Below are 6,000 nucleotides of genomic sequence, written 5' to 3'. Positions count from 1 at the left end.
TCGGAAAAATAACGAGGGAAAAAAACGAGAAAAAAAAAAATGAGAAAAATTCCTACAGATACAATAGGGCCTTAATGAAGAGGATCAACCACCTTTGGTATGAAAGTCGGTGACAGTTTCAGTTAAACATTTAAAAAGGCACATCCATAATCAAAGCAATCTTTTCATGTTTTCCTGAACATTTGTACGAATATTGAAATGAATGAAAATATTTCCAGAACTTCTTCAAAGAACAACGCTCGTATTTAACTTGAATATATCCTCACTCCTTCCTCTTTGTTATACAACCCCATAACCCCACTTCTAAGGCACACACCCAGTGATGTATGTGTGAATAATAAGGTGTTAATTCTGGAGGTGTAGCCAACATGCTGTTACTCCCCCTGAATGCACCCACATAAAGCTCTCGTTAGAAATGTCCATTCATTTCCTCTTTTTTTTTTCTTTTTTCCTCTCCTCACAAGTGATTTGGTCTTTCCAGCCACAACCTCTGAAGGCTTTATTCAAGAAAAGTCAAAGCCTGGTCTCTCTCACACGTAAAAAGCTAGCGTGAACTTTCCCAAGTCCCAGTCGTTTCTGACGGGAGTCCATAAACGAGAGCGTGCGTGTTTGCGTGTTTACATCAGTTATCAGGGTTGCACAGTGTCACCTTTATGCCTCACTGCTTGCCGCAGCAACAAACTCGTGGCGTTCGTCCCAAACTCGTGATGAAATGGGCTGCTTTTGGAGCCCGAATTTTCCAGAATGTTGGAGTCGTTCTTTCTCACTGGTAAAAAAAGCATGCGCTTTTTTTGCGCTTTTTCAGTTATAGACGTTTAGGTTTTTTTTTTCCTTTCCTTTCAACACCTTCTCTCTCTCTCTGTCACTGATGAGTCCAGATAACACTTCTCGCTGGTTATTCTGGCTTTTCCCTCCCACTAACCCTCTCCCCCTTCTCAATCTTGGTCTTTGTGATAAGCAATATGTCAGTGTTCGCCCCTAGATAACTTTATTTTGACTTCTTGCGTGCCCCTATGCTCGTAGTGCGGGTGTGCGAGTGTGTATGTGTGTGTGTCGTGGAGATTGCTGACAGACGTGGACGACGGGGGAAACAGCAAACACAAAGAAAGGCTGATCAAGGGGTAAGAGGTACTTGAGGATGTGAGTGAGTGTGGTTGTTTATAGCGAGCGCTGCTCAGACTGCACCTCTTTTGATCCCCACCGCTCCACCCCAGTTAGCACCTCTGCACGCGAAGGAAGTGTCACATAAAGAAATCTGCTGTCTAAACTTGATAATGAGACGCCTCGGACCTCTGGCTGAAATTGACGATTTGTCTGGACGGTTTTATAAAGCAGTGTCTCCCAACCTGGGGGGGCGCCAGAGATCTCTGGGGGGGCGCGAAACTTTGTCTGCTTTGAAATTATGCAGTTGTAAAAATGATATTTGCAAATGAGTCATTCAAAAGACATTGTTCCTGGATTTGCACGCATTGTGGCCATGAAATGCATCTGCATTTCGTTTATAATTTCATATAAGTCTTTTTTTCATTTTTTTTGGTTCAAATGTTGAAACAGGAGGAAGCCTTAAAAAAAAAATCTGTCAAGTTGTTAATGAGAAACAGGGGTGGGATTAAATAAGTTTTCTTCTTCCCACTCCCTTTCGAGTGTTGACGAATTAATTTGTATTTTGAACCTGCACCTGATAAACCTGATAAAAGGTATTTGTTTAATTTTATGTTGCAGGCAGGTCATTTATGTTATGTTCATTGCTCGAAATAAAAATATGAATTGAATTGAATTGTCAGGAATAATTTATGAATGTCTTGAATATTTTTTGTGTTTTTTATACACTGGTGACAAACACAGGAAATGATTTTATTCCTTATTATTATATAATTACTCAACATTTAATCTACTCCAACAAGTTGTTAAAAGAAAAATGTTAAAAAATGTTGGTCTCATATTAAAAGAAACATTTTTCAGAAATATTTGTATGTCCTTTTATGTCCTTTTGTGCGTATTTTATACATTGGTGACATTGGAGAAAAACAAAGTCATATGTATAGAGCAGGGGTCGGCAACCCAAAATGTTGAAAGAGCCATATTGGACCAAAAACACAAAAAAACAAATATGTCTGGAGCCGCAAAAAATGAAAAGTCTTGTGTAAGCCTTAGAATTAGGCAAATGGCGAAAGGCGAAATGTTGAGAAAAAAGTCGAAAAGTCGAGAAAAAAGTAAAAATTTCGAGAAAAAAGTAAAAATTTCTAGAAAAAAGTCAAAATGTTGAGAAAAAAGTCGAAATGACAAGATTAATGTTGAAGTACAATCTTGAGCAAAAAGTCAAAATGTTGAGGAAAAAGTCGAAATGTTTAGAAAAAAGTAAAAATGTCGAGATTAAAAAGGGAAGGAAAAGGAAGAAAAAAAGAGAAAAAAGGAAAAAAAGAGTAAAAAAAGAGAAAAAAAATAAGAAAAAAAATGTCAAACATTTTTGAAAAGCTCCAGGAGCCACTAGGGCGGCGCTAAAGAGCCGCATGCGGCTCCAGAGTCGCAGGTTGCCGACCCCCGGTATAGAGAGTAAACCAAAGAGAAATGTATCAAAAAAAAAAAATTAATGTTCATTTTTCCAATTAAAGACTATTTTGGTGCTAGTACGTACGGGTCGGGGGGCCCGGCTGGTCTTAGACACAAGTAGGGGGGACAAGGAAAAAAGGTTGGGAACCACTGTTAAAGCACAAATGTAGATGAGTAAACTTTCCACACTTCCTTGTATTTTGAGCTTCTTATTCAAGTTTTAAAGATTTATTTCCAACAAAAAAAAAAAAACATCACAGAATAAAAACAACAAAAAGCATAGGCTACAGCACAGCTAAATATATTACCCACAAGCCATCTGCCCCATGTGTACGCCTTTTGGATGAACGTGTGCGCTCCACATCAATGCGCATTGATGTACTCTCCTGGCAAAGGAGACTTTGTATTTTATTAGTTTCCGTCTTGGCATCTGTTACATGTTTGCTAGCATTATATTTAGCATTTACATCCCTATGTCTGAAATTAGCCTGGCCACGATGGAGCTAATTCTGGGTAATATATGCTAAAATAAGGTCCACATAAAACACATTCTCTGGTTTCCGCTCGCCTGGCTCTCTCTGATCACCCTGCTGTAACCTGCTAATCACAAGCAGCACGGCAGAGCGCTGGTCCCAGCCCACTGTGTTTAGTGTTTACAAGGCTTAAATGTGTCCCCGTTTAGACTTGCTGCCCGAGAGAGACATCAGATGCAAACGCACACATAAACACCCACACACACATATGCATCCTCTTTTTTTTGTTTTTAAGCATATGTATCCATGCACGCAGCCCACTTGGATCCAACAGTTCTGTAGCTGGATTTACGATGAGTCAGAGCAGGTCAACATGCAGCTTGAGAGGCTGAAAGAGATTTACAGCTTAATGTTTTTGTCTTACTTGGTTCTTGTTTGTAATCTGTTAAAACTATATCTAAGCATTTAACCTGAGAAGCATCATCAAACTTAGATAATGCTGCAAAAAGCATGACTGGATCTTGATAAGCTGCTGCATCATAGTTTGCTGTGACTGTTGACTGAAAAGGTTGCAGAGCAAATATTTTATGAAGGATATAAAAATGTTCTCTGCAGTATTTACTCTGTATTTTTGTTTTGTAGACAAACTGAGTGCTCCGGGAGGCACAGGCTATTAGTTTGATCAGCTTAAACTGTTTGCACGACATGAGTGAAGGCTCCCGTGGGAGGTGTGTGTGCTGGAGTTGACATGATCAGTGGACTAACAAGCTGACACTTGCCACATTAACCAGATAAATTATGGGCCCTCCTTCTTTTCTGTAACACAACCTTTACCAAATGGCAAAAGTTGAGCTGGACTTGTTCGCCTCAGATCCTCTGCAAAAGTCTGCACGTTCTCTTTTCTCTCCTCGCTTCTCCTCTGCGGGCCCTGTTGGCGTTACAGAGCGTGAAGCCTATAGCAGTCGAGGGAGTCGTAGCCATGCTCCTAAATTAAATACTACCCTCCAAGGAAAAGAATGCTCCTGACCACACACACACATGTGTGTATGAGACGTTATAAGACATACTATGTACATTCACACACATTCACATGTATGCAGATAGGGAGGTGAAGTCCAACACCCATTCACACCCATGCAGACTCTTCTGTTGTTTATGTTGGTGGAAGTCCACTGGATTTATCTGTTAACACTCAGAGGCCAGTTTGTGAGGGATCACAACACACTGGAATTATGGAAGATGGGGGCAAAGGTCAAGGCCAGGAATAAAATACGTTGTGTTTTGTGTGGGTTTGGAGGAATGCTGAAACGGTCCGGTCAGGGAGGGCTCCCTGCACGGACCATCAGGCATGTGATGGAAGGTGTTCGCGAGGAATTTTGATTAGCGCTGGGTGAAAACAAATGAGAGTCGGGGAGATGGAGGAGCAGGCGAGGGGAGAGCGTCAACAACGCGGGGACTGCTCCGGCTTCGTCGTCAAGAGCTCCACAGGGTGGTAAAGGTTGAGTTTCGTGGACTCCCAAGGCCAAGGACCAAGTCAGTGGGAGGAAAAGCAGCTACGATCGGTTGTTGCGTTGTTGGGAAGTAGCGCTTCAGTGGCACTTCAGCAGCTACGATCGGTTGTTGCGTTGTTGGGAAGTAGCGCTTCAGTGGCACTTCAGCAGCTCCTCTCTCCACCGTTTTGTTACATTTTATCAACGGCTAACGCTGCTTCCAACCGGTACCATCAAACTAATTTCTAACTAAGTAAATAAAGCTTGTTTCATGAAAATTATTCTTACACCGTGTCCACACTGCATGCGACGCGAGCGAGCGTCAGCGTCAAAAACAATTCCATTGCTTTATTTTTTATTGCACTGTCTATACTGGTTGCGAGCGACGCGGCGCGACGCGGCGCGCCGTTTTGAGCTGGACTTTTGTCGCACGCCCTGCTTCTATTTTCTTCCTGTCGCTCGCGTTGAAAGCCGGTTGAAAGTTGAAAAAAAAAGTTGAAAGCGCTGTAGGAAACAGTCATTTCAATACAAGAACCTCAATAAGGTGGCAGCTGCTGGAGGGAGATCGCCAAGGAGCTGGGATGTTCTGATAAGATTATAACAATCTTATCTTAATCTTATTATGGTTTAATTTGTGCCGGATCCTGCCGGATTTCTCGTGTCCTCTGCTTTTTCCCCACATCCCAGTAATGATCTGACATGCTGACATGTTTGCTGCATTTAACACCACACGCCGGTCACTCACGCTGTTTGATTGCGCCACCGTTCGGTTTTTTCCCCACTTATTCCACCGAATAATCAGCTTGTTTTCTGTTTAGAAAGTACAAACGTAGGAAGATTACAAGTAATCACCCATCTTTTACTTGTCTCTTTACTCTTTTAGGAGTTATTTTAGGAGTTTCTTTCAGTAGCGCACGGGCGGGTGAATTAGGGTTGCCACCCGTCCCGTAAAATACGGAATTGTCCTTTATTTGAGAAAAAAATGTTGCGTCTGGTATTGAACTAATACGGGACACGATTTGTACCGTATTTTCATTAACTTTTACACCATATTCTAGTTGAATTATTGAAATAAATTAACTTTTACACCATATTCTTCACCTGTAGGCTATATTATACATCTGGGCTGATGTGGACATACAAGCATAGGAGGATAGTCTGTCTGTACAGTCATGCAAGTTCAATGCTATTAAAGCACTTTAAACTTTAAATCAAAGCATTTAGTTTTTTCATATAAAATAAACACATTTTTATTCAGTTTAGAAGTTTTGGGGCTTTTTTTTTTGGCTCCTGCGCTGCTGAAATCAGGGTGTCCCTTATTTCTATTTCTGAAAGGTGGCAACCCTAGGGTGAATAAAGGCTGATTTATGGTTCCGCGTAAAATCGACGGCGTAGGGTACGCGGCGACGCGCACCGTTCGGTGAGTGCGCCGCGTACCCTACGCCGTAAGGTCTGCGTTGGTGTAACGCGGAACCATAAATCAGCCT

The sequence above is a fragment of the Cololabis saira genome, chromosome 18, assembly GCF_033807715.1.
Source record: "Cololabis saira isolate AMF1-May2022 chromosome 18, fColSai1.1, whole genome shotgun sequence".
NCBI lineage: Eukaryota > Metazoa > Chordata > Actinopteri > Beloniformes > Belonidae > Cololabis > Cololabis saira.
This window is presented reverse-complemented; position numbering follows the sequence as displayed.